The sequence below is a fragment of the Diaphorina citri genome, unplaced genomic scaffold (assembly GCF_000475195.1).
Source record: "Diaphorina citri unplaced genomic scaffold, Diaci psyllid genome assembly version 1.1 scaffold50, whole genome shotgun sequence".
NCBI lineage: Eukaryota > Metazoa > Arthropoda > Insecta > Hemiptera > Psyllidae > Diaphorina > Diaphorina citri.
This window is the reverse complement of record NW_007377487.1, coordinates 23859-35686: the sequence shown is the minus strand read 5'-3', so window position 1 is coordinate 35686 and position 11828 is coordinate 23859.

The window sequence follows — 11828 nt, the reverse complement described above, 5'->3', positions numbered from 1 at the left end:
GATAGAATTTTAAATTCTCTGCTGCCCCTTAAAGTCGAATTTATAAAGGGGACATGATCCCCTTCCTCACCGCTCTCTCTCTCTATATATAATATACTATCATTTTTTTTTTTTAACTTTGCCTCCTCCACGCTTTGTTTTCTGAAAAGTTTCCTCCGAGTTGAAGATTTATTATTCTTGTTTCTGACTTGGAGTCACTTCTGGTGCATTGTTCTGGTTCTTTTCATTAATTTTCAAGAGGAAAAAGATTCTTTTGATATTTTATTGCCATCCTCACTCAGACTACTCAGAGGTGGAAAACCTCTGTTCTACTACGGATACCTATGTCTTGGAGTAGGTATCTATAGTGTAACTTAGAGTCAAGAGCCTTAGGGTAAATTTCAAAAGGAAATTTCCTTGGCTAAAAAGGTGTTTCCTCCGGTAAATGGAAATTTCCTTCAGTCCTTTTGATCTGATTTTATTTTGAGATCTCTAAGTACTGTCTATTGTCTTTTGTTTAAATCTTATAACTAACTTTTAGGCACTTTCACCAGGCCTATCTAGTGACTTTTAACTTGGCAATCTCACATGAGCATACATTTTGTCTTGACTGGGACTTGAACCAGCACTCTTTTGACAGTAGAACGTCCAAACTGATCTGTTACCGAGGCAACCAATTTGCAACACATTCCAAAAGCATGACATTGCTCAATACACGCTATTAAAAACCTCGAGAAGAAAATGAACACTCAACGTTACTTAAACTTCATTATAGCGTCGGGAATTTAATTAAATAAAAAACAAAAGGAGAGAGATATTTTCACCCCCCGTTTCCCTCTCACCCCGAGGACATCTTGACTCCGTTTTGCCCCTCGCTCCCCTAGTCCTAATATATCGCTTATCTTTCCACTAAGGAGGAGAAGATAATGGTGTGGAAATGAGTTTGGCCCAATGGTGTGAGTGTGCGTGTACAAATAATGGATTGGGGAACCCATTCCTGGGTGTGAATCATCCTTTCTTTACGTTTGTTTTTTGTACTTTTTTTCCCTGGTGGGTTTAACATCAATTTTTTATTACCTGTAAAACCTATTCACAGGAAGAAGTTTGGTGGTTGGGAATTGTCGTTATTATCTAATAGCGAGGTAGACCGCGATAAGCTCAGAAGAAAGAAATAAAGTTCACTAGGGATCGGTCAAAGCAGAGCAGACATTGTAGAAGAAAATTTATTGTTAAGTAAATATAGTTTAAACTTTTAAACCATCTTTTTTTTTTTTTTATTTAAACCTATACCTACTATGACAATTTGAGTTGATAAGATTATGAGCACGTTGCTCTCTAGAAATATGTTAGAGTTAGAGATGAAGTATTTGACCCTGGTTTCTCTTCAACACGTGTCGTACTGTCGTGTCTACCGTTTGAACTGTCGAGAAAGCCTCGTTGAGGATATAAAAAAGAATAAAAAACGGTGTCGAGAGTTTATCTAGGTCAACTTTATACTCTTTACAATGAGTTTTTCCGGGGTGACGCGAAGTCCTAAAAGATAAGATTCCCATCAAAGACATGGAAGATAGATAGGCATAGACTGTGCCTTTGATTGATGAAAATGTACATTGTGTTTGCTTTGGAAGTCAGAAGTACAGGGTCTATCAGGCTATAGGGGCAACCAGTCAAAATACAAAAGGTCATCTCATGCCATCAGAGATAACCATTCAGTTTGTTGGATAAGGGATAGGGTATTATCATGACAACGGGAAAGAAGCACAGTGTTAGAACCAAGGACAGTATTGCATAGAATGGGCCAGCGGTGATAACTAATATGTTAAAAACACTAGTTCCCAAGAGAAAACACTTTAAGCAAGGTTACATGTAGTTGGTATGCAGATGGCTGTCCATCTGGGTAATCACATGCTACTGGATAATCCCAGCCTAATTCAGCCTGGTTAAGGTTGATGTGAGAAGGCAGGTACAGGTTGTAGAATGGCGGGAAAAACTCCTGTCATGAAATATGTTAGCCTGATAAAGAAAGATGTGTGTCACCTACTAACTAACCTGAAGATGCTTGGAGACTGTTTGGGCACATGTGCCAAGCATACTTAAAGGTCATCATGTACCTACCCAGAGACCCAGGTTTTAGATTTACTTACCTAAACACCTAAGAAGTTACTTACATTCCCTCAATAATGCTTGTTGTCTGTATGCTACACAAGCTGTGTATACCCATAGCCAATAGGTACATGTCTGATTTCACAAAGTGTCTAATTAGTGTCTGAGGTATAATTATCATATTCAAATAACCCCATTAAGTATTGTTTTTACTTAAAAACCATATGAAAAACTCTTGGCAGCCACCATCATTATCTGTTGGAAAAAAACTTCTGTGTAGCTCGATGATAAAGTGGTTAATGGCTTGGAGCTTTTATTCAAAGAGGAAATCTGTGTTCCATGAAACATTGCCAGCAAATTCTTCAAGTTCCATTACTAGTCATATTTTTGTTACTATTATTGTAGCTACTAGCTGCTACCTACTTGTTCTTGTAAATTGGTACTGAGTTTCATAGGTACCTCATAGGCTGGACAAAATGTCTTAACAGTTACATACTTATGTAGGTACTTGTACATAGGTATACCAGACTGCTTGTCTTTGAATTTTTTCAGTCACCTGTTTATAGAAGTTCTAAGTGCAAGAAAATATCCACTATTTAGATTTAGTAAGTCCTGTAGGTACAATTCATCTCTTGGGCTTTCTTCATCCCGTCCTTCTTTACTCAACTTCTTCCTTAGGAGAACAGGTAGTGGAGGGAAGTAAAGGAGGGGAGGTAATTAACTTTAGTTGAAAGTTATTTTCCCAGCGCGGTGATCAATTAAAAAATGTAGTAAAAAATTGGGTCGCTCCAACTTTTTGTTTGTCCTTTTTTGAATACAAACATAGTCGAGCTGTCTGAATGGTTATTGATCGACATTTTTTTGGGTAAACTCGGAAAGCAACATAAAGATCTCCCGTCTGCCTGGCAGGATAAAAACTTCTTGAAACCTAATACGAGAATGAAATTATCAGGAGATAGCTGGAAAGTTTTTTTTTTTTTTTTTTTTTTTTTTTTTCTTCAGAAAACCTCTTCACATTGAACAAAAAAAAAATGTATCAGCTTTTTTCGCTCTTGCTCTTTTGCTTTGTGAAATTAGTTCCTAATAATAATCCAAATGTGTAATATGTATGAAGTATGAATGTATGATTGAAGTTTTATCAGTTACATTCTATTCAAAATTTAAAATCTCATATTTATTTCCTTAGGTACATAGAATACAGTAGGTATAGGTACTGTAGGTGGGTATTAAGATTATTTGATACTTGTTACGAGGGGATAGACGATTTTCCTTAAAGCTCCCATCTTGGAAAAGGGTTCTTTTTGTTAACATCTATGACAATCGACAAGACAATACCTAATACGTTTTGAAACCCACACAGAGTAGTGGGGGTTGGGGAATAAAGAACAGGAAAAACTCACATAGCTCCCTCGGATAAGGAAAGTAAAAAAGTTGATATTAAATTGGAATCAAACAGATTTAAACGATCTGAGTTCAGCATGGGATTCAGCAATCTGATTAGTGATTATGATTAGTTGATTTTAAAACTTATGGTCCCGGCTCTTGGCCATAAGAGAAAGTGGTCACAATACTCCCCTACTTTTGGGTAAATTTTTTTTTTGGAAATTTTTTTTTTTTTTTTTTTTTTTTTTTCAGAAAACCTCTTCACATTGAACAAAAAAAAATTATCAGCTTTTTTCGCTCTTGCTCTTTTGCTTTGTGAAATTAGTTCCTAATAATAATCCAAATGTGGAATATGTATATGAATGTATGATTGAAGTTTTATCAGTTCTCATATTTATTTCCTTAGGTACATAGAGTAGGTAGGTACTGTAGGTGGGTATTAAGATTATTTGATACTTTGTTACGAGGGGATAGACGATTTTTCTTAAAGCTCACATCTTGGAAAAGGGTTCTTTTTGTTAACATATATATGACAATCGACAAGACAATACCTAATACGTTTTGAAACCCACACAGAGTAGGGGGGGTTGGGGAATAAAGAACAGGAAAAACTCACATAGCTCCCTCAGATAAAAAAACAGTTGATCTTAAATTGGAATCAAACAGATTTAAACGATCTGAGTATTCTGAGTTTAGTATGGGATTCAGCAATCTAATTAGTGATTATGATTAGTTGATTTTAAAATTTAAACAAAGTTTAACTTAATGTCCCGGCTCTTGGCCATAAGAGAAAGTGGTCACAATACTCCCCTACTTTTGGGTTATGGGTTAAGCTCGGAAAGCAACATAAAGATCTCCCGTCTGCCTGGCAGGATAAAAACTTCTTGAAACCTAATACGAGAATGAAATTATTTTTTGACAAGTTGAAACTTTTGTAGGTATTCTCCTTTGGTTTTTCATATCCAATTTCTTAGACAACGAAACAAAGGGGATGATATCATGAGGGATTGAAAGAACATAAAACTTGTCTGAATTTATGTTGTGAAGGGGTTTTTTGTTATTCCCATTACATTGTGGTCCCTTCTCTATTAGGTAGGTGATAAGGTGACACACCTACGTAATGTGGTATACCTTCTTTTGCTATATGTATTGGGGAAGGGTGCGTTTGCGGTAAGCGCAAGTTATCGGGCCGAGATTTCCGAAACTACCACGTTTCATTAAAGATAAAGAAAGTGCGAGATAAACCTATTATCAAGGGAAATGGAAGAACTTCCTATCAGCTAACCCTTAGAGGAGATAGGAGCTTTGACTACTTAGAGGGTTTTTTTATTACGTACTACGTAGGTATATTTACAAGGTGGTAAAATTGAAAATTTCAGTAGGTGCCTACCTAATTTGTAAGCTTTGCAAAATATTCTGCCTCGCCTCCTCAGATGATGTTAAGTTCCTTGACAGGTTGAGATAAAAAAGAACTTGATTTATAAAAGCCTTCTCTGTGGCTTTTCTTGATTCTTGAAAAGCCCTTTATCTCAGACTCTTTAGAATGTATGTATAAGGACAATTCGTTTAGTATTTAGAGGACAATTGATAATGTTGAGGGAATGAGGGGTTGAAAGGGCGTATAATCCAGATTTGATACGTGATAGAATTTTAAATTCTCTGCTGCCCCTTAAAGTCGAATTTATAAAGGGGGCATGTTTCATGATCCCATCCTTCACCCACCTCTCTCTCCCTCCCTCCCTCTTTCTCCCTCTCCCCTCTCTCTTTTTTCCTCCCTCTCCCTCTCTTCTTTCCCTCTGAATGCCGACAAGCAGGAAGCTTGATACTACATACTAGCTAGACATTACTTGGAAGCTGGATTTAAAATAATCATGTCGCTAAAAAATAAAATCCTACCTACTTAGTAGAAACAAATCAGCAGTCAGCAAATTAAAAATAATCATGTCACTAAAAAATAAAATCCTACTTACCTAGTAGAAACAAATCAGCAGTCAGCAGATTAAAAATAAGTAATCATGCCGCTAAAAAAAAAATCCTGCCTAGTAGAAACAAATCAGCAGTCAGCAGATTAAAAATAATCATGTCGCAAAAAAAAAATCCTACCTAGTAGAAGCAAATCAGCAGATTAAAAATAGGTAATCATGTCACTATAAAAATAAAATCCTACAGTCCCTGCTGCCAATGAAAATATTTTCCCGATTTTGAAAATTTGGACCGATTGCAATACTTTCATTACTAGTATAGCTCCGCTATACTGTAGTAATAGAAAGTAAAACAATTTTTATTTTCTTCTATAAAATGCAGCTTTCTTTCTCTTTCTCTCTCTCTTTGTTTGGGACATATTTATATACTTATAGGTAAGTAACGAAATTAGTTTTCTTCTTCTAAAATGCAGCTTTCTCTCTCTCTCTCTCTCTTTCTCTTTGCCTCTCTCTCTCTCACACACACTACACTCTCAAGATTGATGATTTTTTTTTACAACAATTTTACAAAAAATGTGCAGACAAAAAAGAAAGTTGAAAATTTGTGCAAACATAACAATGTTAACAATATTTTGCAAGCACAAGGAATGTTACAGCGAAAATTTCGATAGAAGTTTTCCACTTTTCTCCTCTTCCTCCCTCTCCCCTCTCCTCCTCTTCCTCTCTCTCCCCCTCTCCCTCCCTCTCCCCCTCTTCCTTCTCACTCTAACGACTCACTCATGCAAATATGGCGAAAAATTTTCAGCAAAATCTTTTTCAAGGATAGACAAACATTTCCATTATAACTTTTGAATAAGGATTTCTTGAAAATCCAAATAGCCATTAGTGGAAAACTGAGAGCACGGAGAGGGTAGTTCTACAATATTCTACATACAGAAAGGGTTTTCAGGGACGCAGACAGTACTCCCGGATTTGGCGAAACGGGAAGGAAAGAGAGAAAGAAGGATAAAAGGGAAGGAAAGAGAGAAAGAAGGATAAAAGGGAAGGAAAGAGAGAGAAGTAGTTCTACAATATTCTACATACAGAAAGGGTTTTCAGGGACGCAGACAGTACTCCCGGATTTGGCGAAACGGGAAGGAAAGAGAGAGAAAGAAGGATAAAAGGGAAGGAAAGAGAGAAAGAAGGGTAAAAGGGAAAGATAGAGAGAGATAGAAGGGAAGGAAATGATAGGCAACAAGTTTGCATGAAAAAAAAATAATAATAATAATAAATAAATAAAATAAAAATAAAAAAGTTTAATTAAAAATGACATCAAAGGGGCATTAGTATATCAAACATGAAGTTAGCGTTCTAGGTAGTAGATATAGCAGAGAGAAGGGGAGTACATATGAGTGATATGAGCAAAATATTGGTTTAAAATGTTAAAAGCTAGCCTTTTCCTCTCTTTCTTCCTCCCTCTTGCTATCTCTCTCCTTCCTTCCCTCTCTCGCGCTCTCTCCCTCTTTCTCCTCCTCTTCTCCCTCCCTTTCCCTACTTTTCATGAGGAGAAAAGGGATGAAAAATAAATACCTATAATAAGAGAGTTGAAAGGAAGAACGGAAAAGGGAAGAGGGTAAGAATAAAAGAATCGTCTGTATAAATAAAAAGTCCTGGCGGGAAAGTTATCGATCAATCAGTAGCGGACTTGGAAGTCCTTTTTCCATAAACAAAGTCCGATAGAAGGAGCTGTAAGAACGGAGGTCTTATCGTCTCGAAATCGAAGAGAAAAAGATAGGATAGGATAGGAGAAAGCCATCAGCCGCTTAGAGAACAAACCCCATCTGTTTAGGTTTAGAATAAAGTTCTCCAGGGCGGGAATCGGACCAGCAACCTAGCAGTGACAAGGCGCTCTCCAAGCTAACCAGGCTGGCATCTGGCCAGATTTGTCTCATGAATGTGATTTCAACTAGCCCTAAGCAGTCTAATTTAACCAGGCTGACACGCTCCCCTCACTAGGCTGGCACAGTTTTGTCTCATGCATGTCTATGAAATATCGAAATTTCAACATGCCAGAAGTTGAATGTTGTCCCTCCCACATGGTTCATGTACACTCCACTGATGCAGCTATCAATAGATGCTTCAGTGAGATTGAAGTTGATGTATGGGAAAGGCATTCCCTTTTCTTCTCTTCATCACTCCTCCCTCCCCTCTCCTTATCACTCCCCTTCCTCCTCCTCTCTTTTCCTCTTATCACTCCCTTTCCTCTTCCCTTGTCTCCTTATCACTTGAATTGTGCTCCTGAAAAGAAAAGGTTCGGCATTTTTTCATTTAAATAGAAATGAGAAAAAAAGAAAAAAAAATCTATCAAGCATCCACCATTATTAATACGACGCGCCGTATCCCTTTACTTCCCTTTGTAGGTTCCTTTAGTGAGGGAGAGGGAGAGAGAAAAGGAGGACCTTACATGTTGGGTTCGATCCCCCCCCAAAAAAAAGTAAGAACACTACCCTCACGTCACGTGAGGTCATGGGGAGTCAGAAAGATGTAGCTCAAATTGTCCGAAGAATATCTTGACTGATTTGTTTTCTTGTTCTGTCTGTTTTCAGGTGAGTTTTGAACACGATTTGACTAAAGGCCCATATCAGTAAGTAAGAGAAATATGTGTTGAACAGAAGTTCTTGAAAAGAGGAGATAGAAGCCATCAAAATCCCATTCTACCTAATGAGGTGCATACACCTGCCTTGGAGAGAAAGGTAGCTGTATAATGGACACAAAAGGACAAGACCGATAGTATCGATACCCATCAGGTGAATCAGGTCATAAAATTCAAAGCCTGAAAGGTATTGGTCCTTCGTCCTTGGTCCGAATTGGTCCTTACCAAGGATTCCTTGGTTCCTGATCCTGTCTCCTCCAAGAACAAGAAATTAAGCGTAACCTATTAAAACCTAACGCGAGGCCTACGGAGCGGTAAAACTGACCAAATAACAGAGAGGTGTTTCTTTTGTAGGGAAACAAGAACAAAGATGAGACGCCTGGAGGCATTTACAGGGTGTTAGTATAGATTAGATTAAAATAGGGTATGCCTTGTTTATACTGCACGATTAAGACTAAAAACTCTGCCTCTTTGGTGTAGAATAGAATATAACTTGTTTATATTGTCCGAATAGGACTGAAAAGTTTTACATTGTGGTCCCTTCTCTATTAGGTAGGTGATAAGGTGACACACCTACGTAATGTGGTATACCTTCTTTTGCTATATGTATTGGGGAAGGGTGCGTTTGCGGTAAGCGCAAGTTATCGGGCCGAGATTTCCGAAACTACCACGTTTGTACCGATTTTATAAGATGTTCTACGGTCTGTCTCCACTCGTTGGATATTATTGAGTCTTTTACAATCTGGGAAAAGTCCTATAGTCTTATAGGAGCTGTAAAAAGACTTATATGGAAAAGTGACTGTAAAAAGTCTTGTGGGCAAAAGGGGCTTGAAAAGTCTTGTGGCCTAAAGTGGCTGTAAAAAGTCTTGTAGGCTTAATAGCTGGAAAACGTCTCGTGGGAAAAAGGGACTTGTGGATTTTTTTTTTTTTTTATTTAAACCTATACCTACTATAACAATTTGAGTTGATAATATTATGAGCACGTTGCTCTCTAGAAAGATGTTAGAGTTAGAGATGAAGTATTTGACCCTGGTTTCTCTTCAGCACGTGTCGTACTGTCGTGTCTACCTTTTGAACTGTCGAGAAAGCCTCGTTGAGGATATAAAAAGGAATAAAAAACGGTGTCGAGAGTTTATCTAGGTCAACTTTACACTCTTTACAATGAGTTTTTCCGGGGTGACGCGAACGTTTTCCGACTGCAATTTAAACGAAGCTAATCAGTTTGCACTCGGAGGGGAAATTTCACTTGTGTTGTTTTTGTGTGAGCTTTCTTTCTTCTTTCTCCTCCTTTTCTTCTTCTTCCTCTTCTTCGCCCTCTTCTTTTTCTTCTTCTTTCTTTATTTTTCTTCCTTTTTTTCGCTCTAATTTACTTTTCTAATTTCAAAACTTACGAGACTTGGACTGACAAGATACTAAGGGAGAGACTTGGACGGACAAGATACCAAGGGAGAAACGAGCTTGCACCTAATGAGATGGGATTTTTTCGAGGTGTTTCTTTTGTAGGGAAACAAGAACAAAGATGAGACGCCTGGAGGCATTTACAGGGTGTTAGTATAGATTAGATTAGAATAGAATAGAGTATGCCTTGTTTATACTGCCCGATTAAGACTAAAAACTCTGCCTCTTTGGTGTGAATAGAATATAACTTGTTTATATTGTCCGAATAGGACTGAAAAGTTCCTTTACTCTCGCAGTCTAAACAAGGTCTCGTTAGTCTCGTACATCGTATATTTCATGGGAAAGTAATACATTACAAGCATTTGATTAGAAAAGACCTTCCTTAAGTCTGTCTCTTCCTTGCCTACCTTGGCTTGGCTTGTCTTGTTTTGTCTACTATAAAAGTAAAAGGAGAAATTTCATTATCTTCTCCACTTGCTTGAGTAAATCTAGATAGAAATGCCTTTGTAAACAAAAGCAAGGAGCAATCAGAACCATGGCTTTTATATAATCGCATGTTAAGCCAAAAAGGACTTTTTGACAAATCAGCACCTAGAAAAACGTCAAAAAATTAACTTCAAGTTTTGTATGTAGACACATGATACTGTACATAAATCCGGGGTTAGAATCGTAAGTGGTAACCTGGCGAGGTGTTGAACACATGGGGACACCCTGTATATCGGAGATGATCACAATATATCCTATGGAGGACCCCCACCGAGTGGGCATCAGGTAGAAATGTATAGGATAATATCAACAGAGTTCGGGTCCATGACAAACTAGCCGCTAGGCGTGTTAATGGATCCATTAACACGGAGTAATAAGTGGGTACCATTCGATACTAGTTGCGTACAGATGGTCTGGATGCGTACCGGGTAATCATCAGGTAGAAATGTTGGATAATATCAACAGAGTTTGGGTCCACGACAAACTGCGTGTTAATGGAACCATTAACACGGAGTAATACCTGATGGGTACCATTTGATACTAGTTGCATACAGATGTTCTAGATGCGTACCTGAAACGCAGGCATTACAGGCGTACAAGTCTACTTGCGTACGAGAGACTCTACCAGATTCGTAGAAGCTTAACCCATCTTTTAGGGTCCTACACCCAAGCGTTGGAGTGGGCTTTTTTTGTGTATGAAATTTACCATACAAAGAGACAAATGTGTTTGATTTGATTGCATGACGCGACCGTCCGACTTTGCTTTTGCTTTGTTAGTCGTTTTGCTTTAGAGAATTCCGTCTTTTCGCTTTGCCTGTCCGTTGGTCGTTTTGTTTTCAAAAAAGACGAAGAAGAGGAGGAGGAATAAGAAGAAAAGAACAAGAGAGATCCGTCTAATTTCATCAGCTTGAGAAGCATTCTGATCCAGTTTTTCAACACATAAGAAAGAAGAAGCAAAGTTTTTCTCTTTCTTGAAAGTTTGAAGAACTTCACTCTTCCTCTTGGTCCTTATGGCTATGATTCGAGGGAGGGGCGAAGGGGAGGGGTCCCAGATTAGGATGAGAGGAGGGGGGACGAGGGGGGGAGAAAGGGCTGTAAGGGAAATGACAAGGGGAAAATATTGCTGAAAATTATTATGAAAAGAGAGAATGGAAAAAAAGAGAGAAAAACTTTCTAATAAATTCTCTCTCCCTCCTCCCAAGAACAAGAGAGATCCGTCTAATTTCATCAGCTTGAGAAGCATTCTGATCCAGTTTTTCAACACATAAGAAAGAAGAAGCAAAGTTTTCTCTCTCTTGAAAGTTTGAAGAACTTCACTCTTCTTCTTGGTCCTTATGGCTATGCTTCGAGGGAGGGGCGAAGGGGAGGGGTCCCAGATTAGGATGAGAGGAGGGGGGGGAGAAAGGGCTGTAAGGGAAATGACAAGGGGAAAATATTGCTGAAAATTATTATGAAAAGAGAGAATGGAAAAAAGAAAAGAGAGAAAAACTTTCTAATAAATTCTCTCTCCCTCCTCCCGTTCCTTTATTTTAACCCGGATATCCCAAATTCTTCCAGCTTTCTGCCTGCCTTCGCTTTGTTTCATATTCTTCTTCTCCGCTTCCTCTTCCACCTCTTCTTCTCCTTTTTCTCTTCTTCCTGCTTCTTCTCCCTCAAATTCTTCCAGCTTTCTGCCTGCCTTCGCTTTGTTTCATATTCTTCTTCTCCGCTTCCTCTTCCACCTCTTCTTCTCCTTTTTCTCGTCTTCCTCTTCTTCCTGCTTCTTCTCCCTCCTTTCCTTCTCTCCTCCTTCTGCGCCTCTGTTTGTTGAGCAATTTTCCCAACATTATTCCGTTCCGCGTATTATCCCAAAATACCCAAGTACCTACCTACTTATCTTCAACTTAGGATTCATCCTCTCTCCCCAGTAATGATGGCCCTCCCCA